Source organism: Canis aureus, chromosome 22 (assembly GCF_053574225.1).
Source record: "Canis aureus isolate CA01 chromosome 22, VMU_Caureus_v.1.0, whole genome shotgun sequence".
Taxonomy (NCBI): domain Eukaryota; kingdom Metazoa; phylum Chordata; class Mammalia; order Carnivora; family Canidae; genus Canis; species Canis aureus.
Genome location: NC_135632.1, coordinates 19,105,582 through 19,129,063, shown reverse-complemented (window position 1 = coordinate 19,129,063; position 23,482 = coordinate 19,105,582). Strand labels below are relative to the sequence as shown.

The 23,482-nt window shown below is 39.8% G+C and overlaps 1 pseudogene; it reads left to right on the top strand.

Annotated features, from left to right (window-relative positions):
- The first annotated feature begins 3,178 nt into the window (after positions 1-3,178).
- On the top strand, positions 3,179-6,543 carry LOC144294242 (elongation factor 2-like; annotated as a pseudogene).
- Positions 6,544-23,482: the final 16,939 nt, after the last annotated feature.

The following is a 23,482-nucleotide window of genomic DNA, read 5'->3' as shown; positions in this document are numbered from 1 at the left end:
CGTGGAGCCTGCTTCTCCTCCTGCCTCTCTCTCTGTGTGTGTCTCTCATGAATAAATAAATAAAATCTTAAAAAAAGAATAGAAAACCCAGAAATAGACCCACAACTCTATGGTCAACTAATCTTTGACAAAGCAGGAAAGAATATCTAATGGAAAAAAGACAGTCTTTAACAAGTGGTGTTGGGAAAACTGGACAGCCACATGCAGAAGAATGAAACTCACCACTAGCTTATACCATACACAAAAATAAAATCAAAATGGATGAAAGACCTAAATGTGAGACAAGAAACCATCAAAATCCTAGAGGACAACACAGGCAGCAGCCTTTCTGACATGGGCTATAGCAACTTCTTACTAGACACATCACCATAGGCAAGTGAAACAAAAGCAAAAATGAACTATTGGGACTTCATCCAGATAAAAAGATTCTGCACGGCAAAGGAAACAACCAATAAAACTAAAACGTAGCTTATGAAATGGGAGAAGATATTTGTAAGCAACATATCTGATAAAAAGTTAGTATCCAAATCTACAAAGAATTTATCAAGCCAACTCCCAAAAACCAATCCAGTTAAGAAATGGACAGAAGACATGAATAAACACTTTTCCAAAGAAGACATCCAGATGGCTAACGGACACATAAAAAAGTTCTCAACATCATTCATCATCAGGGAAATATAAATCAAAACCATGATGAGATACCACCCCATGCCCGTCAGAATGGCTAAAATTAACAACACAAGAAACAACAGATATTGGCAAGGATGTGGAGAAAGGGGAACCCTCTTGCACTGTTGGTGGGAATGCAAATTGGTACAGCCACTCTGGAAAGTAGTATGGAAGTTCCTCAAAAAGTTAAAAATAGAACTACTAGCAATTGCACTATTAGGTATTTACCCAGAGGATACCAAAATACAGATTCAAAGAGGTACACGCATCCCAATGTTTATAGCAGTGTTATAAACATTAGCCAAATTAGGGAAAGAGCCCAAATGTTCACTGACTAATGAATGGATAAAGATGTGGGGTGTGTGCGAGCGTGTGTGTATGTGTGTGTGTGTGTGTGTGTGTGTGTGTGTATGATGGAATATTACTCAGCCACCAAAAAGAATGAAATATTGCCATTTGCAATAATGTAGATGGAGCTAGAATGTATTATGCTAAGTGAAAAAAGCCAGAGAAAGACAAATACAATATGATTTCACTTATATGTGGAATTTAAGAAACAAAATAGATGAACATACAGGAAAGGGAAAAAAGAGCAAGAGAGGGAAACAAACATAAGACTCTTTTTTAAATAAAGATTTTTTTGAAAGAGAGAGTGCGAGTGAGGGGAGGGGAAAAAAGGAGAGGGAGAGAGCCAAAGAAACAAGCATACTCTGCTGAAAGTGTAACCCATTGTGGGCTCAATCTTACGACCCTGAGATCATGACTCTAGCCAAATAAAAAAAACTTAAATAAATTAAATTAATAAATTTATTAATAAATTAATAAATTAAATTTATATAAATTTATTACTATTTCATATATTCTGTTGTTAGTGTGTAGAGATGCATCTGATATTTCAATGTTGATGTTGTTTTCTATAACTTTACTGAAATCATTCATGAGTCTTTTTTTTTTTTTTCCGGTTTTATTTTTTTTATTTTTTTTTCTGCCTTATTTATTTCTTTTTTTAGATTTATTTTTTATTGGTGTTCAATTTACTAACATACAAAATAGCCCCCAGTGCCCGTCACCCATTCACTCCCACCCCCCGCCCCCCTCCCCTTCTACCACCCCTAGTTCGTTTCCCAGAGTTCGCAGTCTTTACGTTCTGTCTCCCTTTCTGATATTTCCCACACATTTCTTCTCCCTTCCCTTATATTCCCTTTCACTATACAATGGAATATTACTCAGCTATTAGAAATGACAAATACCCACCATTTGCTTCAACGTGGATGGAACTGGAGGGTATTATGCTGAGTGAAGTAAGTCAGTCGGAGAAGGACAAACATTATATGTTCTCATTCATTTGGGGCATTCATGAGTCTTAATAGTTCTTTTGTAGTCTCTAGGGGTTTCTCTCTGTATATATCTCTTGTCATCTGCAAACAAAGACAATTTTACTCCTTTGAATTGAGTACTCCCAAAGGTACTTTTGTCTATGAATTGTTGCCAAATTATTGTTTTTTAAAAAAATATTTTATTTATTCATTCATGAGAAACACACAGAGAGAGAAGCAGAGACACAGGCAGAGGGAGAAGCAGGCTCCACGCAGGAAGCCCGATGTGGGACTTGATCCCAGTTCTCCAGGATCAAGCCCTGGGCCAAAGGCAGCCTTTTTTTTTTTTTTTTTTTTTTTAAAGATTTTTTTTAATTTTTATTTATTTATGATAGTCACAGAGAGAGAGAGAGAGAGAGGCAGAGACATAGGCAGAGGGAGAAGCAGGCTCCATGCACCTGGAGCCCGATGTGGGATTCGATCCAGGGATCCCCAAAGGCAGCCTTAAACTGCTGAGCCACCCAGGCTGCCCAAATTATCGTTGATGTGGGATACAAGTGAGGGATATCTTATTTGGCATTTCTTGCTGATGTCACTTATCCTCCTTTTCTCCCTTTGTTAATATTGCCACTATGATGAACTTGTTATATGTCTTCCTTGTCTGCATTTTCCTATGTTTATTTCCCATATTTGTATACAAAGTCTAGCATGTCTATGTTTAGTATGGCTTTGTATGTTTTATTAAAAATTTTTTTTGCTTTTTTCTTTGCATATTTTAAGCATTTACATATTGATAGAAAGCAAATTCATTTGACTATTGAATAGAATAAAATTTCACTGGCTGGATATGCTTCATTTTATTTATTCATTGATCAATAGTTCACTGCCTTTAATATTTGATTATTATCAAGAGAGCTATTATATGCAGCCTTGGACATGTCTTCTTGTGCAATAGTCAAGAATTTCTCTGTCAGATTCCAGGAATGAGAGTGAAAATATCAGAGAGGGTGACAGCACATGAGAGACTCCTAACTCTGGGAAAAGAATAAGGGGTAGTGGGAGGGGAGGTTGGTGGGGGGGTTGGGGTGACTGGGTGACGGGCACTGAGGGGGGCACTTGACGGGATGAGCACTGGGTGATATGCTATATGTTGGCAAATTGAACTCCAATAAAAAAAAAAAAAGATTCCAGGAATGAATGTAAGTGCTGGATCATATAGTACTACATTTTTAATTTTACCTGAAACTATCAAACTTCTCTCTAAAATGACAGAACATTCCCACCAGTTCTATGAGTGTTCTTGTTTTCTTATATTCTCTAACACTTGATATTTATTATTCAACCTAAAAAATATTTGGCAGATGAAACAAGTGATCTTTCAAAAAACATTAAAAGGATTATGTCACATTATGCCATCCCTATCCCCAACCCATCAGGGATCTTTACATATAGAATAAAATCCTAAACAAACAACCAACCAAAACAGAACAACTCTCTCTCTCTCAAAAAAAAAAAAAAAAAAAAAAGAGTAAAATCTTCCATCATCGTAAACACCATCCTCAGTGTGACTCACGTAGCTCAGATCTGCCTGGGGGAGTCCACCGCCATTCGCCACCGCGGTGAACTTCACAGTAGACCAGATGTAGGCCATCATGGATAAGAAGGCCAACATTTGAAACAAGTCCATCATCGCTTACAAGGACCATGGCAAATCTGCACTGATGGACTCGCTGGTGTGCAAGGCCAGTATCCTGTGCTGGGGAGACCTGCTTCACTAATATCTGGAAGGACGAGCAGGAGCGCCACATCACCATAAAGTCAATGGCTATCTCCCTCTTCTATTAGTCTCGGAGATCGACTTGAACTTTATCAAACAGAGCAAGGATGGCTCTGGCTCTCTCACCAACCTCATGAACTCCCCTGGGCACGTGGACTTCTCCTCAGAGGTGACCAAGTCCACCAAGGCATGGTGGTGGTGGACTGCGTGTCCAGTGTATGTGTGCAGACAGAGATGGTGCTGCAGCAGGCCATTGCTGAGCATATAAAACCTATGCTGATGATGAATAAGATGGACTTGGCTCTGGTGGAGCTGCAGCTGGAGCCTGAGAAGCTCTGCCAGACCTTCCAGCATATTATGGAGGATGTCAGTATCATCATTTCCACCTACAGGAAGGGTGAGAGTGGCCTCCTGGGAAGCATTATTATTTTTTTTTAAAGATTTTATTTATTTATTCATAGATACACACACAGAGAGAGAGAGAGAGAGGCAGAGACACAGGCAGAGGGAGAAGCAGGCTCTACGCAGGGAGCCCGATGTGGGACTCGATCCAGGGTCTCCAGGATCACACCCCAGGCTGCAGGCGGTGCCAGACCGCTGCGCCACCTGGGCTGCCCCCTGGGCAGCATTATGATTGACTCTGTACTTGAGACTGTTGGCTTTAGGTCTGTACTCCATGGTTGGACCTTCATCTTGAAGCAGTTTGCAGAGATATATGTGGCCAAATTTGCTGCTAAGGGTGAGGGCCAGCTGGGGCCCACTGAGTTAGCCAAGAAAGTGAAGAACATGATGAAGAAGCTACAAGATGACCAGTATTTTGATCCAGTCAATAGCAAATTCAGCAAATCATCCACCAGCTCTGATGGCAAGAAGGTACCATCAACATTCTGTAGGCTCATCTTGGACCCTGTTTTCAAGGTGTTTGATGCTCTCTTGAATTTCAAGAAAGAGGAGAAGGTAAAGCTGATTAAAAAGCTGGACATCAGGATGCCTGGGTGGTTCAGTGGTTGAGTGTCTGCCTTTGGCTCAGGGCATGATCCCTGGTTGAGGATCGAGTCCCACATCGGGCTCCCTGCGAGGAACCTGGTTCTCCCTCTGCATATGTCTCTGCCTCTCTCTCCCTGTGTCTCTCATGAATAAATAAATAAAATCTTTTTAAAAAAAGCTGGACATCAAGCTGGACAGTGAAGACAAAGACAAAGAAGGCAAACCATTTTTGAAGGCTGTGATGTACCACAGGCTACCAGCCAAGGTTGCGTTGCTGCAGATGATCACCATCCATTTGGCTTTTCCTATAACAGCCCAGAAATACTGCTGTGAGCTCCTGTATTAAGGGGCCCCAGATGAAGAGGCAGCCATGGGCATTAAAACTGTGACCCCAAATGCCCCCTTATGATGTACATTGCCAAAATGGTGCTGACCTCTAACAACAGTTGGTTCTGTGCCTTCAGCTATGTGTTCTTGGGAATGGTGTCCACTGGCCTGAAGGTCCAGATTGTGGGGTCCAACTACACCCTTGGGAAGAAGGAGGACCTGTACCTGAAGCCCATCTAGAGGACAATTCTGATGATGGACCATTATGTGGACCCCATTGAAGATGTGCCTGGTAGGAATGTTGTGGCTCTGGTGGGTGTGGACTAGTTCCTGGTGAAGACCAGCGCCATTACCACCTTTGAGCATGCCCACAATGTGTAGGTTATGAAGTTCAGCATAAGCTTTGTTGTTCAGGTTGCTGTGAAGGCCAAGAATTCAGCCGACCTTCTCGAGCTAGTGGAGGGTCTAAAACACTGGCCAACTTGGACCCCATGGTGCAGTGCATTATTGAGGAATCAGAGGAGCACATCATCTTGGGGGCTGGGGAGCTGCACCTGGAGGAGGCCCTGGAGGAGGAGGACCATGTGTTTATTCCCATCAAGAAATCTCATTCTATAGTCTCATATCACAAGACCACCAGTGAGGAGTTGAATGTGCTCTGCCTGTCCAAGTCCCCCAAGAATCACAACCCTCTGTACATGAAGGCATGGCCCTTCCCTGACAGCCTGGACAAAGACATTGACAAGGGTGAGGTGTCTACGTACCAGGAGCTCAAGCCTGCTATCTGCTGAGAAGTATGAGTGCGATGTGGCTGAGGCATTCAAGATCTGGTGCTTCGGGCCTGACAGCACTGGCCCCAACGTCCTCGCTGACATTACCAAGGGTGTGCCGTATATCAACAATATCAAGGATAGTGTGGTAGCTGGAGCTGGCTTCCAGTGGGTCACCAAAGAGGGGGCTCTGTGTTTTCCTCAAAACATGCATGGTATGCAGTTTGATGTCCACGATGTGATCCTGCATGTGGACGCCATCTACCTTGGAGGTGGCTGGATGGATCATCCCTGCAGCCAGGTGCTGCCTCTTTGCCAGTGTGCTGACTGCCCAGCCCCGGCTTATGGAGCCTATTTACCTTGTGGAGATTCAATGTCTGAAACAAGTGGCTGGTGGTCTCTCTGGTGTCCTGAAAAGAAAGTGGGTTCATGTTTTTGAGGAGTCCCAGGTGGCCAGCATCCCCATGTTTGTTGTGAAAGCCTGTCTGTGAATGAGTCCTTTGGCTTCACTGCTGACCTGAGGTCCAACACTGGTAGCCAGGTCTTTTCCCAGTGCATTTTTGACTACTGGCAGATCCTGCTTGGGGATCCCTTTGGCAAGACCAGCCACCCCAGCCAGATAGTGGCTGAAACACAAAAGGACAAAGGCCTGAAAGAAGCCTTCCTGGCCCTGGACAACTTCCTGGACAAAGTGTAGGCAGCCCTCCTCTGCAGCCCGACACCTGGGTGGGACTCAGCATAGCTGCTGCACCCAGGTGAGGATCGACCACAGTGATAAGCCCTTGCATTCTCCATGACACCTCAACACTGTCCAGACAATGATGCTCCTCCACCTGTCGGGTTCTGGGGCCCACTAAGTGCCATCACTCAACATGAACACTTGATGCCATTTCTTTCAATACTTATTTTAAGATTTCAGAGGCAACAGAAATGCCCTGGCAGCAGGGACTAATTTGGCCAGTGGAGGTGGGGGAGGTGGGATGGGACTTTCAACACTTCTTTTTTCTGTTTCAGAAACTCAAATGTCCACAAAAAAAATTTTTTTTTAACACATTAGGAGGTTTATTTGGGTAAATGGCCTGTAGTTGATTTTCTCCCAGAAAGGGGGAAGAAACAAGTGGGTAGACCTTTCTCTTTGGATAGAAGCTAGAAGGCAGGAAGTTTTGTGCAATGTCACTGTGAGCACTCCCAGCTATATTAGTGTCATTGGAACAATAAATTTGATATAGTCTGAAAAAAGAATAAAATCCATGCTTTTAAAAAAAGTCACAGGCTATTAAAGATCTAATGGCCTGGCTTCTGCCCAAATCTGTACCATCACCTAGTGCCATTCTGTTTTACTTCAGATGCTGGGACCATCCTGGGTCCTTTTCTGTTTCTTAAGCCAGCCAAGGTCTGACCTGCCTTTTAGTCTTTATATTTGCAGTTCTGTCTGTCTGGGCCATTTTGTTCCCAGTTTGACTGTCAGCTCATCCTTGAGGCATCAGGATGAGGGGATAAATGTTACTTCCTTAAAGTGGTCTTCCTAGGCCATCCTGTGTAAGGTAGCAATTCCATACTCTATCACATTGCCCTCTTTCACTTACCACAATATAGCTTCTTCTCTCCCATCCTCTAAATCTCCAGCCAAATGTCTCTTGAATTCAAGTTAATTTAGGATTATGCAGGAAAAGGGATTTTGGGGAATGTAGTTCTAGTTCAAGTAGGTTGACACAACAGAAATCTGCAAATCCAGCACTCTTCTAATTGGTTGGGAAAGGAGCAGATATTTATTGGATACCTTTGATGGGCCAGAGACCATGCTAGGTAATTTAAACATATTTTCACTTAATCCTCAGAACAGTTCTGTGACATAAATGGTACTCTTATCATTTTACTCTTCTTAGTTAATCTCTTACAGCTCTAAGAGGTTAAATAGCTTGCTGTATGTCATATATTTACTAAATGATAATCATCGGTATTTAAATCCAAGTCTTTCCAATTCCCAAGTCCATTCATTTCAATGACATAATCCCAGTTTTTAAATTCTTAGATAATTTTATTGTTATTTACATCATTTTGGTAGATTAATTTTGTCTTAAAAAAAATAAGGCTGACAGTGACCATTAGGTTTTTATTTGTGTAAGTATTCAGTGGGGAGATGATGGCTTGAATTGCCCACTTAAGCCAAGATAACTATCTGGGGCAGAGGGTATCAATTATTTAATTTTAATTTTTCTCTCTACGAGTTATTTTATTGATTTACCATTAATTTTTTAACATTCAGAGCTTTTATTGCCTCTCTTGTTTTCCAGTTTTATTTAGGTAGAATTGACATACAGCACTGTATAAGTTTCAACTATACAGCATAATGACTTGGCTTATATATATTGTGAAATGATTACCACAATAAGTTTCATCAACATTGGGTCTTAATTTTAAATGAGCATAGGAATCACCCATAGAATGTGTGGTCCTTACAATACTATCCCAAGCTTATCTGAGCATTAGAATCACCTTGCTTATAAAAAGTACAGATTTCTACAGCAGGAGATTTGAATCATGAGGTTTACAAAGGAGTTGGGAAACTGCTTTTAAACAAATGTCCTAAGCAATTTGTATCATAGGACAACATTGGGAAAAACTGCCTTAGTTTCCACTTCAAGAACTTTTGATGGAGTGGCAGCTAACTTGATTTTGGAAGAAGGTTTCTGGAGTGTTAGTAAGAATGGCAGGGGTGCAAGATATGCTTTACAGATGTAACTAAATTTCATGACCAAATGTTACTTATACAACTAAATGTAAATGGAAATATGTGAGTACTTGAATAGTCAGGCTTGACACAGGAAAAAAATTCTCAGACATTTCAAAAGAGAAAATTACCTAGGAATTGGTAATAAGGGTGTTGGAAGGGCTGGAAAAACAATATAGGGAGGGGAAGTTGTGGCTACTCAAACAGGCATGGCTGGAGGAAAAAAGGGGAAATAGGGTGATCTGGAACCAGGAGACCACTGAGGCTCCTGCTTTGAAGTTGATCCCTGGGCTTAGCTACTCTGAGGCTTACTCACTGCTAAAAGTGGTGGTCTGGAGAGGGGAACAGGTGCAGAGGGAGTGAAGGAGTGAATGAGGGAGGGAGAGGGAGAGAGAGAGAGAGAGAGAGAGAAAATGAACACTGGCTTCTGTGTTCTTCAGTCTCTTCTAGTGCTTCCTGTTGGGTGAACATGACTGGAATTCAGCTGGGAAATGAGTGTGGGAATTGTAGTCTGCAGATATTCATTCCTCTACGATATGAAGCAAAGATATTAAAATTCTTAGTATCACTAATCATCAGGGAAATGCAAATCAAAGCCATAATCAGATATCACTTCACATCATAAGTCACTAGTCAGAATGGCTAGTATCCAAAAGACAAGAAATAACAAGTGTAGGGATGCCTAAGTGGCTCGGTTGATTAAGAATCTGACTCTTGGTTTTGGCTTAGGTTGTGATCTCAGGGTCATGAGATTGAGCCTTGTATTGGGCTCTGCGCTCAGAACAGATTCTGCTTGAGATTCTTTCCCTCTTCCTCCCCCCACTTTGCTCTTCCTCCTGCTCACACACTCTCTCATTCATATAAGTAAATAAACAAAATGTTAAAAAGAAAAACAAAACAAAAACAAACAAGTGTTGGTGAGGATATGGAGAAAAGGGGTCCCTCATGCATCATTGATGGGAATGCAAACTGGTGCAGCCACTGCGGAAAACAATATAGAGGTTCCTCAGAAAATTGAAAATAGAAATACCAGTATGATCCAGTAATTCCACTTCTGAGTCTTTACCTGAAGATAAAGAAAACACCAATTCAGAAAGATATATGCAACCTTATGTTTATTGCAGCATTATTTACAATAGCTAAGATATGGAAGTGAGACCTATTCATTGACGGTTGAATAGATAAAGATGTAGCTGGAATATTACTAATTCATTAAAAGAATGACATCTTGTCATTTACCACAATGTGGATTGACCTTGAGGGTGTTATGCTAAGTAAAATAAGCCAGACAGAGAAAGATATATGACTTCACTTTTTATGTGGAATCTAAAAAACAAAACAATTAACCAAAGAGAGAGAGGGAGAGAGGGAGAGAGAGAGAGACAGAGAAAGACTCATAAAGAACAAACTAGTGGTTGTCAAAGCGGCAGGGGAGGGGAAATGGGGGAAATGGGTGAGGGGATTAAGAGTTACAAACTTCCAGTTATAAAATAAATAAGCCACAATGATGAAAAGTACAGCATAGGGAATATAGTTAATAATTTTGTAATACACTTATCATGGTGAGCATTTCATATTATATAGAATTGTACACTTGAAACTAATTTAATATGCCAACTGCACCACAGTTAAAAAAATCCTCTCTAGCCCCTCAAAATTAGCTCTCGCCTATAAACAAAATATCATATTAGTTGAGCTTTTGTTTGTTTCTAAAAAATTTGGGTCTACTGTTCAACTCATGGACATTTAATATCTTAGTTCCTGCACATCTTTACAGGAAAGAGAAGGATCACAGATATGTGTAATATTCTATCCTATTTCTTCAGTAAACGAGTAACGATAGAAACACTTAGCAATAGCTTGGTGACCATCCTGAATTCTAAGAAACTTCAAGAATCAACTTGCAGCTGGGCAGGAGCTTTGATTAGAAACTGTTTCAAAGATGCTTTCCTTCACATCAGCATAAAGTTATTTTCTGGTTCTGCTACTAAGATTTTAAGAACTGTTTGAGCATAATTCTATAAAGAATTTTTTCCCCAGCTGGCCCTGGGTCAGTACTTTGCCTTTATATTTGCATGTGAGTGTTATAAAGGAGCTGAAAGGATCATTCATTGTATCATTTGTGTAAAAATGGGCATTAATATTGGAATCTCAAAGCTGTATGATTTACCAAAACTAGGAGAGATGGATGATTACAGACCTTCCTTGACTTAGGCAGTGGATTCCAGAGACTGTCCTCACCTGCACCCCCACTTTGCTGGCGTCTCTGTTTCAGTGATGAAAGGCTCGGAAATTTTAGTCTGTGTTGGGAATCTGAAGTGGATAAAGGGAAAAGGCGCTCCCAGGTAAGATCAGCCTTCCTAAGTGTCTTCCCTATCATTCTCTGGAAAAAAAAAAAAAAAAAAGGAAGAGAAAAACCATTTCATTAGGAAACATTTATATCAGGAAAACATAAAACATTTACTTATTATAAACTTATGAGAACAATGAGTCTTCATGAACACATACATATGAAATCAGCTGCTGGGTGCTCAGTGTGGGTCTACAAACTCAAAATCCAATTCATTTCTGAATTTTGTTTTGGCTGCAAATATTGAGAAAATTTCAACTCACACAAATAAGTAGTTGCGAATAGTAGATTTTAAATGGCAGCTTTTGCAACTTAGAATGAGTTTCAATTAAACAGAAGTGAAAAGAGATTATTCTGAATTTACACACAAATCAATTGACACAGTAGCATGAGTCTATGTTTCAGCGACCTCCCAAATGTGTTAAAATTTGAGTTGTTTAAAAGCTAAACTTCAAATTATTTTTAACTACAGTCATATCTTCACATAGTTAAAACATTAAATAGTAAAAATGCTTGTAATAAAATATAGTAGTTCCTTTCTCCAGCCCTCTTCACCCTGATTCCTTCTCACCAAATATAGCCACTTTCAACCACTTGAGCTATTTGAGTGTTTACCTTCACATCTCTCAATAATCTTGTCCATCTATTTCTTGAATAACCCATTTGGAATGTTATCTGTCATCTTTCCTGTGTGTCCAATGAGGATTTTGTAAGTCCCTACTTTCTCCCGTCTCCTACACTTTTGTCACCCCTCATTCTCTTAATAGTACAAACTTTGGTTTAGTCAGTGTTAACATTATATGTCAAGTATGCTTCAATAATTAAAAAAAGAACTTAGTGTTTACACTGTAATGACAATATAAATACGGTTTGCTATTGACCAGATAGTCTACTATGATCGTTTCTGCTACAACTTAATTTTTCTTGAATTAATAGCTGTTTAACTTTTTTCATTTGTTTAGTTTACTGTGTGACTGTTATGGGCTGAATTATCGCCCCCTCCCCAAATTCATATGTTGAAGCCCTCATCCTCAGTACCATAGAATATGGCTGTGTTTGGAAATAGGGCCTTTAGAGAGATGATTAAGTAAAAATGAGGTCATTAAGGTAGGTCCTAATCCAATATGACTGGTGTCTATATAAAAAGAAATTAGGATACAGAGGGAAGACAATGTGAGGACACAGTGAGAAAGCAGGCATCAGTAAGCCAAGAAGAGGCCTTAGAAGAAACCAACCCTACTGACACCTTGATCTCAAACTTCTAGCCTCTAGAACTGAGAGAAAAGAAATTTCTGTAGTTTTAAGTCATCCAAATGGTCCAACAAATTTACCAATAATTTTTTCCAAACCCTTAAGATTTCCAAGCGTTCTGTCAATTCCACTTCTCTTCCCCTCTTCTCCCACAGCCTCTGTCAGGGATGCCACAAGCTAATATAGAATTTGGGTGCTCAGCTCTCCTCTGAATGGCTGACTTGGAGAGTCAAGCATGGACAGGATTTCAGCCTCATTGATCTTCTGGGTGGAGTGCTTGTGGGTGGACACAACCTGTAGGACTGTACTCAGTGCCCTCCTGTCTCTCTTCCTGGCTCTAGTCTGTACTCTTGCTTTCCAGTCTGTGTCCTTTGTTTTCTGGATCCTGTGTTATCCTCTTTTTGGTTTACTCCTTCCTTTTACCAAAGCAAAATTTCTAGTAATTTTTAAGAACAGTATTTGAGAAAACAAATCTTGAAACTTTAAATATCTGAAAATGTCTTTATTGTACCTTCTCGCTCGACCAGTAGTTTGGTCAAGTAGAAATAATTTGAGATTAAGAATAATTTTTCCTGAACTTTTGAAGTTATTCGTCTACCACATTCTGTCACCTAGTGTTGAAAGCTCCAGGGTCTTTCTGATTGACCTGAATTGGTATGGATGAGGAATCATTTTGAGATCTATAGAGAAATCCACTTAAAAACAGTAGCTGGCATTTGTGCATATAAAATTATGCAGGAATAATGTATTTTACATTGTCCAATAATATATGTAAAAGCACTTAAACTCTGAAATGTTAGATATGAGAAATGTTCTTGTCACACCTTTGACCTTGACTGGAGGGGTGTTAGATAATATGGAAGAGAAAGATCATTTTGCTGATGTAGAATTCAGTTAATTTTAGGCTTGACTCAAATTTGGGACATTTTAAGAAAAAGATTTATTTATTTATTTGAGAGAGAGAGTGAGTCAGGAGAGATGGAGAGAATCCTGAAGCAGACTCCCTGCTGAGTGCAGAGCCTGATATGACCCGTGAGATTACAGCCTGAGCTGAAACCAAGAATTGGATGCTCAACTGACTGAGCCACCCAGGCGCCCCTGGCACAAAGAAATGGCCTTCTTTGTATGATGTCTAAGGAGGCTTCACACTGAAATAGGCCATAAAATTACTGTTTTGGGTAAAATGCATGTTCTGTGGCTACCTGGAAATTGTGTGGTCCAGAATTCACAAATCAACAAATTTCCATTGACCACTCTCATGTGACAGGTTCTGTGCTGGGTTCTGGGGATGGAGCAGTGAGCCAGACAGACCTGGCCTCTGCCCTCTTGGTGTCTGTTCTGAGTGGGGGAGATGGAGATTAACAAATTAGAATACATTAAGCTGTTGCTTAACGTGAGATGAGTTTTATAACAGAGTGCAAGGGGCAATGGGAAGGTGTGGGGTGAGGGCAGTCAGACCCTAATCCAGGGAGCATATGAGTCAGGTCACTAGGGGAGGTGAGGTTCAGGCAAGAGTAAAGAATGGGTGGGATGAGGCATGTGGAATGCCTAGAAGGGAAGAGAGCTCCAGACCGAGTAGTGTCAGCTGGGCATGGGGGAAAAGTGGTATTTTAGGGACCTAAACAGTGGCTGTACCATGTGAGACAAGAGCTGGTGGAACAAAGCTGAGGAGTTCAGCAGGATTTCAACCACGGAGAGATTGGGTCTTGATCCTGATAGCAGCAGGAAGTCATGGCAAAGTTTTGTGAAGGGGAAATGACATGATTGGATTTGCCTTTCAAAAAGAATACTTTGAATGAATAGTGGAAACTGTGGAAGCAGGCAACCAGCTTGTAGCATTCAGGGGAGAGATGAGGTGGCCTGAATATGTGCTGGTGGGGTCAGAAGGAAGTGGGAAGATTCTGGAGATACAGGAAAATAAAATTGACTAAATGCCATTTTGTTTTCCTGAGTGTTTTCTATAGGGGGTGAGTGGGCGAGACTTGCAGAAGGAGATAGGACAGGGATGGTGGGACAGTGGCCAGGCAGAGGGAATCACTGGAGTCACACAGTTCCCGTAGGTCAAGGCCTGTAGGATTCCCCACCCAGGCAAATGGAAGAATCAGGAAGTTTCGTGTCAAAGGCCCAGGGTTGAACAAGTTTCTGATGCCTGGGTAGACAGGCCTGGGGTGGAGAGGTAGAGTGTCAGGAGTTCAGGTGATTGGCAAGAAAATCAGCCACAGGCTACTCAGAAGCATGTGGTAGCCTTAGTGCTGATTCATGATTCTGACTTAGCAGGGCTGTCTGAGCTCTCTGGGAAAGGAGGAATGCCCCATAGGGTGCTGGTCTTCTACTGAGGACAGGCCACAGTAGGCAAGTAAAGACTCCCAACTGTTTTTCCAGTTATGCCCTCAGGATGCAGATGTGGGTGGTGGGTCAGACATGGCTCTTCAGAGGTGACTCTGGTGTGCCAGTATGATAAAAAAAGCAGTGTTTCCCAAAGCATAGTTCTGTGCATACTATTCAGAAGAAGGGGACATAGTATATATCCCATTGCTCAAACGCATTTGTTCACAGAACACTTTTCTCATGGAAAACCTACCAGAATGGGAAGTAATTTCTGTAGAACTCACTTTGAGAAATGTGCAATTGGTTCATAACCATCATGGAGCTATGTATGAATTTTGAAGCAACTGTGAGATAAGGTGCAGCCAACCCCATTCTGGGAGGTCAGAGAAGATGGCTTTTCAACTGCAACTTGAGAAGTGTGTTGGAGTCTGCTGGATGGACAAGCAGAAGCTGGGGGAAGTTTGGGAAAGGGTAAAGTGTGCTCCAGTTGCCATGATTGGCTCAGAGAGATGAGCACGCTCACTCATCACATAGGATTTTAACCGGGATAAGAATCACTACTGTGAATGAAAAGGCTTTGGTCCTGTTGAAGAAAATGTCAGGGACAGGAATGAGTGAAAAATGTGGAGGTGTGAAGCTAGGATTAGTCTATGGGACTTGGCTAACAGCTAACAATATGGAATTCTCACATCCTTTGCGTGCCAGGGGAGAAGGAGCATTACCTAAGAATGGAAGGAGTATCCCTTGGGCCTATTTGGATTTGAGGTTTTGTCCTTGACTAGTCGGATGAGTGGTTTATTGGCATTCTGTACAAACAGATTAAAGTGAATTTGTTTATGGCTTTTCAGCCTTAAAATGGCAAAGTTCCTTGTTGGGGATTTACTCTTCCCTAAAATGCTGCAACACGCTGTTATAATAATGAAGTGACCATAAGAGGGCGCCAAAGACAAAAGTATGTTGCTACTTTCTGGCGGCAGGAATTCAGCAGACTGCGCTATGAAAATAGGGCATGAAAGGGAAGGAGAGGGATCTGAAGAGGGCAAGGAGAGGGAGAAAGGAGAAACTCACTGACAGAGGGCTACAGATTCATTTATAGTCTTGGTAGCAAAGTATGAAATTAGAGAACAAAACAAAATCACCCACTATTGAGCTAGCGTCTGCTTTAAAATATTTTAAAAAGGAACTTTTTTTTTTTTTTTAAATCCTAGAGTACAGTTTGTGTTTTGCCTCCAGACGCTGAAAGCGTTAGTAGGCTTCTCCTCTTTGAAGACAACGTCTGTCTTTCTCCAAGCTATAGGCCCTCCAGGTGATGGGTCAGGAAGGGTTGAAATAGAGGAATAGGACATTTCTTCCTGCAGTCTCATCCTGGGCTGCTTCTAGGGGAAAGATGAGATTCCATTTCAATATATTTAGATTGTCCTGGAGCCACTTAAAGGATCATACTTGTTTTATGTTTTTCGAATTACTGAAGCATGTCTAGGGCTTCTCTGCTTTTATTTCTGTGGTGCTAACATGTATAAGCAATGCCCCAGAGTTGAATGCTTTAATAGAATCATAGAGATTTTAAGACTTATTTGAATTATTTAAAAATGCCCGTTTGGATGGTGAAAAATGAAATGTTTTACCTCTCCTTTCCCAGTTGTTTATATTTATGAACAACTAAAATGCTAACCTTCATTAAAATAAATGAATTTCAAAGAATTGTGTGATTTATGATAAACTATTTAGAATGTTTATTAAATAACACAGGAATTTAGCTTGAAAAAAAAATTTTAAACCAGGATAATAAAGTAAGAATTGCTCCTTTAAGGAAATGGAGCTCGTTCTCTGATGCCACATCTCCCAATGAAAGCAGAGGAATTCAGCTTATAAATAATCATAGCTATGAAAGTCCAAAAGACCCTGAAAACCTTTTGCTGGCTGGTCTTCCTTGGATACTCAGAAAACTTGAAATAGATTCAGGAGAGAATGTAAACTAATTTATCAGATTGGGAGACTGGTTTCTAGAGTGAAAGCTTGTCCCTCACTGACCATATTTATGTATTTTTTTTTTTCCTTTTTCCTTTTTGGTGAGGGTGTCGGGAAAAGTTGTATAGTGTGATAATTGCTTAAGCTTAAAAAGAGCCCACTAAACAATAAAGCTCTGATAGTATTTAACATTTGATGCTGTTTCCATGGGACTGAAGAAGCCGTTTTTATCCAAGAGAAGAACCAGGCACAGAGATAATAAACAAGGTTAGAGATAAATGGGGACCTCATGGATGCAGAAGTGCTAAACGTGGGGGCCTCATGGGGTCAGTGTTTTGATGCATCTGTAATAGATGACCAGGAAGAGATGAAGGATAGTGAACTCTTCTGTGCACCAAATGCACAGAATCCTTGCTGGGCTGAGAGTCAAACATGCTCAGCGGGGAGGAGAGGAAGAAGAATCAAATGGGGGAGAAAGAGGAAGAGGATGAGAGAGGGTGGAGGAGAGAGGGTGAGAGAGAGAGAGAGAGAAGAGAGAGAGAGGGAGAGAAAAGGAGGAGAAGAAAAGAGGTTTATAGACATCTATTGTGGACCAGGAGAAGATGTGCCAAGTGCAAAGTTACGAATGAGGGAGGTACAGAGTGGTACGATAAAGCCAGGGAGTGGCTGTGTGGCTGTGTGAACACCTAATTCATCAGTCAGACATTACCAAATAGGGGATCTGCTTAGCCTGAGTTCCAGAGGGCTGAGGGTTAAGTTAACCCTTTTATGTGCTGAAAGTTCTGTGTAAATCTTTTATCATAGATTCCTTAAAAAAAAAATGCTTTTCTGCCTTGTTAGAGTGTATAAAAAATGGGAGAGTATTTTCTTTCTCACTAGGTTCACCAGCGTCTCTGAATGCCCAGCTCCATTTGCACTTGGCTGGAGTGCAACAAATACTTGGCATCATCAGTGAAGGTCAAATGGGTCCTGCTGTCTGCAGGAGGCAGTTAGAATGTGACCCTGAATCCTATGCTGGTTTGCTCAAACTATTTTGTCTCTTTGTTGTGGGGGTTGTGATCATGTGTCCCCTCCCCCCTTCTTTTTTTCTTCTTTCACAAAATATATGAAACTTACAGAAAATAACTGAAATTAATTTAAGAGTGTTTTTGCACCTATCACTGAAATTTAGCAATTTAACATTTTGTTATGTTTGTGCCAGATTATTTTTTAAATATATAAAACATTACACATTCAGTGGAGGACTCTTTTAGCTGTCTTAAAACCCCTTTCTCTCTCTCCCTCTTTCCTTCCTTTTTCTTTTCCCAGAACTAAAGACTTTCTCAAAGTCTGTGCGCATTCCTTCTGATATTATATTTTCACTGCATTATATGGGTTTCTTTCAAAAAGTAATATATTGCTTTTGTGGGGGATATTTCTCTTTTTTTATCAAAAGCATAAGGTAATTATTTTTTATTGTTTTATCTTCAATAATTTTTTTTAAATTTAAATTTTAGGTAGTTAACATACAGTGCAGTATTGGTTTCTGGAATAGCATTCAGTGATTCATCACTTACATACAGCACACAGTGCTCATTGTAACAACTGCTGTCCTTAATATCCATCATGTAGGGGTGTTTCTAAAACTTTACCTAAAGGTAAATATGCATGATTCTGCAGACTGCTTTGTCATTCAGTATTATGTTTTGGAGCAATGTCATGGTGATATATTTAGATTCAATTTGTTCATTTTAATGACTCCTTTGTATTTCATTATTTAATATAGTAAAATTAGGCAATCAAGTCATCTTTTGATGAACATTTAGAGTCTTTACAATTTTTTATTACTTACATGCAATGCTGCAATGAAATGTCCTTGTATTACCCATCGTGATTTCCTTGAGCATATGGCTAAGAATTTCCTCCAGTATATCAGACACTAGCCACATAGCATTACTGAGCACTTGCAGTGTGGTTAGTCCGAATTGGGCCATCCTGTGAGTGTAAAATACATACTGAATTTTGAAGTTTTAGTATAAAAAAAGGAATGTAAAATCTATAAAGATATTGATTATATATTGGAATGATATCTTGGATATGTTGGACTAAGTAAAGTAAGGCATTAAAATTAATTTTACCTGTTCCTTTTTATTTTTAGCATAGCTATTAGGAAATTTAAAATTATACATGGGGCTTGTTTGTGGCTCACACACTTCTATTGGGCACTGTCACTCTTAGTATGTGTCTAGGATTTTGGTTTTGTATATTCTCATTTTCTTTACCATTCCTTCTTTTTGCTCTTATTGGCACTTGGTTTTTAGAGCCAATGTTTACCCATGAAGGAGCGCCTTTCATTGCAAACTCACCAGTCATGTCATTCTTTCAGTAATCTTTCCTCCCAAGCTCTCTCTGGCTTTTAATTTTTGTCTGTGCAGGGTGACTGCTAGGGATACTTGGTGTTTTTAGATGCTCTGGATGGCTGAGGGTGTTTGATGTTTGACTCTCGGATAAGAGGGGTGTGACTTCATTATTTATGGAGTTTTGGGGTTATCACAGCACTCCATTATGCCTTCTTAAAATTATTGGTTTTAGATTCTGCTTAAGGGCACAGATTTAGCTCTAAGCTATCACACCCAAACTTATAGTATCTGTGAGTCAGCTTCTCTACCCAAGAAACTGAATAAATCTCTGAAATGCTAATCCATCTTTAAGGAGCCCAATAGTCAGAGTTTCAAGGGAGAGGTTCCCCTCCCTTTCTCCCCCACGAACCCTTGCCATTATTCTCTCTAAGAAGGCAGGGATTTGAGACACTCTCAATCCTGCTTGAGACAGGGATTGGGTATGCACCATTCTCGCTGCTATCACAGCAGCCTAAAAGATGGCAGCTAAACCAAGCTGGAAGGAGCTTCTGTTCCCTATAGTGGTGGCTCCCCCATGTGTGACACGGCTCTGCTCTCTCAGCTTCACCATTTCCAATGAGAAAATAAATTGCCTCTGTGCAGTCGCATGCAAAGTAGAGTCCTCTTAGCTGGCTGGAGCTGGGAGGTTGATAGAGAGCTGGAGTTGTGCGTACCAATTGTTAGGGGGTAGAGCTAGGGATGATTTTTCATTGTCTGCTGAACTCTGAGCACACCCTTTTGGAGTGGGTCTCAAATTCGAAAACAAATCTTCTCAGTGGCTTTTCCAACCTGCTTGATTTTAGAAGGATGGAGCTGCTGTTCAGATTTTTCAAAAATCCACAAAGTTGTGTGACACAGCTTATATTTTAGCAGAAATATTTAACAGTTCTATCTGCCAAGGCTTTGTCTACACAAAGGCAGAGACTGTGCTGTGGTTAAATGTGGACTTTGTGGTTAAGTAGAACTAGATTTGAACTGCAACTTAATCATTCTATTTAGCCCTGTGGGCTTGGACAAGGTATAATCACCATAAGCCTCATTTTCTACAGCTGTAAAATGGGGACAACAGCGTATAACTTCTCTGTTACTGGAATGATGGTAACTATTATTACAACTATTATCATGCAGACTAATTTGGAAAGATACAGTTGAATCAAGCAAGTGGATCCTTTGGGAGCCAATTGATTATGTAGTTGACTTTAACCAGTTGTTTTTGGGCTTACTCTGAGATGTTTGCCTTATGTTCATTAAGTCAATTTTTCCAGAAGAGTGATTGTCACATGAGTACCCTGCTCCCATCACTGGAAATGCTATATCAAGATTTTGAGAAAATATGGTACCCCCAAATCATATTAATTTTTATATTATGACTTAAATTTGGAAAATTTTATAAAAATGAAACTTCTTTTTTTTTTGAAACTTCTTTTTATTCCACATTCCCTTTTTTTTTTTTTTTTTTTTAAATTCCATATTCCTAATTGTGGTCAGAATGTATGACAAAATCTGGCTGGGAGGGCTATGTAGAATATAGACTGTAAGAGTGATTTTCAAGGTGGGGTGAGATAGCCATGTGTGAGATTTTTGTGATAAATGCAAAACTGCTTTAAAGCTGATTGATTCTGCATTTCACCTGTATTTCTGCAATTTGGTTACCTGCCACTAAATGCATGTGAGTGTCATTAAATATCGCAACGATTAGATCAGAATAATAAATCTATTCCTGGCTAATTTGCTTATTGTACTTGTTCTATAAAAATATAATTTAATTTAGTCTATTGATTGTGGTTATAAGAAAATTCTATCCAAAGCATGATGGAGGAAAAGAGTTGGGACTAGGCCACACATTCTCTGAAAGCATGGTGTTGTTTCGAAGAGGATGAAAATCAGTAGCCAAAAATTGGTAGCCAAAAAATAAAAAATAAAAAATAAAAAAATAAATAAAAATAAAGAAAAAAGAAAGAAAGAAAGAAAAAAGAAAAAATCTAACTCTTTGTATGTATACAGTACAGAGATGTATGTATTACATACATACATTACATAAACGTATCCTATCTGTGGTATTAAACTCTAATGGGGCAGCAATTAGGGAAAAAATACCTAAAATGGCTGCTTAGATGGATGGTAATGGAAAAAGGCTAAGGAACATGGCCTCACTTCATGTGGTTCATCTGGGCTGATTCTGGTTTGGTGAAGTGATGGGCTCTCTGGGCCCACATATTCTCAGCGTTCCTCAGGAGCCCCCTAAATGTACTCAACTCCCCACCAGCCTTGTTTGAAGGGGCCTGAAGAGAAAATCCTCCAGCAGCTTTTATACTTCATAAACACATTACCTTAATGAGCCTGCTTGCAACAGCTGCCTTACCTCATTTTCTTTCTGCTCTTCAACTTGGCCTTCAAAACCCATCCCTTTTATATTTCTCCTGCTGTTGCTATTTACTTCTAAAATAAGAGTGAGAGAGAGAGAGTCCTACTGATGGATGAATCTCAGTTTTGCCCCTGACCCTCTGACTCTTAACATCCAAGCAAGAGATAATTAGTTAGGTGGGTGAGTTCCTGTGTTAATCCACATTATATGCTGTTCTTTCCATTCATACAATCAACTTTGCCCATGGTTGGGCTCTGCAGGCAGAGGAGCCAGTTGCTGCCTGTGGGGCTGGTGCTGGGTGTTCCTTCCTTCCCCTTGGCCATACTGACCCTGCTCTCCTTCCTTCCATCACAGGATTTTATTTAGGCCTCTGATGTTTTTGTCCTTATCTCACTGTATGCAAGTGACACCAAAAATTACACATGGGGCCTAAATCTTTATTTCTTGGGTTAAAACATTTCCATTTCCATGATTACCTGTATTTTTTTTTTTTTTTTAACTAGAAAAGTTTCAGTGAAGTTTAGAAAACCTGCAATTACCAAATAAATAGAGACGATATCATGATGAACAGGTAGATAATGAAAGGATTTTTTTAGTTTGGCAACACATTGGGGATATATAATTTTACTTTCCCCTGGATACTTTCTACTTTCTTCATAAGTCATTTTTGTCTGTGTTTTGGACTTCTGAGGTAAGACAGCCTTAGCTATAATATACTGCTAATGCCAGGGAAGGTCAGCACAGGACATGGCATGAGGTTCCTCCTGAGGTCAGATGTTCCTGGAACTAGGCCAGGAAGGGGGGCAGCCTTTGCAAGATGAAGGCAAGAAGTAATCCCATGTGCTGGTTGTGTCTGATTCAGGCACAACCCCTGGAGTCCTTTCATCCAACAGAATAAATGGATGAATGGCTTGGAACTCATTCATTAATATAGAAAGAGGTAGCTGTAACCCATGAGACAGACCTCCAGAACCCTAGGAATACTTGTGATTGCAGAGCCTCTGTTAGCTGAGCCACTAGACTTCCACTTGGCTTTGTCCTAGGAATGCAGAGAAAGGTACTTCTTTGTCCAGACTTGATGTTTACTTGCATGTAAAATTTTTGCTGCTCTCTTTAGACAGAAACATAAGTGGAGGTATAAATGTGTTTTCATAGTGTTAGATGCTTTTTCACATGCTGTTTCTTTTACCTGGAATGGGCTAGTCCCACTTGTGCAATTGACAATTTGATTATTTGGGAAGTTTGTTGTTTTAATTTACATTTTCCTAATAGTAAATATATTTGTTGGCCATTTGCTTTTCCTTTTATAGAATTGACTTTTCCTCTATTTCTATTAGATTACTCTTGTATTTTTTCTTTACATATCCTGATAATATTCATCAGTTGGTTATTTATATTGCAACAATTTATATTTTTCTCTAAACTATGATATATTAAAATGAATATTTAGATTATTTTATAATAAATTATGTTAATTATGTAATTGTGACATGAGACATAATTCTGGCCTATGAAATATATTTAATTTTATAAGAAAGTGCCAAACATCCTTTCAAAGTAGTTTTAACACTTTTCACTTTCATCCACAACAAATGAGAATTCCAGTTGCTTCACATCCTTGTCAACACATGGTATTGTTAGTCTTTAATTTTAGTCTTTCTCCTGAATATGAAGTGATATCTCATTGTGATTTTACTTTGCATTTTTCTGATGACTAATATTAAGCACCATTTTATATGCTTACTGGCCATTTGGATAACTTATTTGGCGAAGTAGCTAAAGGATTTTTGACTATTAGAACATTCTTGTGTACTGGAATGAACTACTTATTTATCACCTAAGTTTTTCATACTTTTATTTATTCACTTAGCCAATATTTTATTTACTCTTTAAGTCTTTGTTCAAAAGAGAGAGATCAAATTTTTCTTCCTTGAAATCTCCTTGTTCTGTTGTATCAAGGTTATCCAGCTTCATTAAATGAGTTGAAAATTCTTCCCCTTTTTCTATTCTTTGAGACTTTTTAAAGAAAGATTTAATTAATTTATTTGAGAGACCATGAGAGAGAGAGAGCATGCCTAAGCAGGGGGGAGGGGTGGAAGGAGAAGCAGATTCTCTGCTGAGCAGGGAGCCTTCTGTAGGACTTGATCCCAGGACCCTGGGATCATGACCTGAGCCAAAGGCAGATGCTTAACCGATTGAGCCAACCATGCACTCTCTTTGGGACATTTTGATAAGGTAGGAATTATTTGCTTCTTCTTTTTTTTT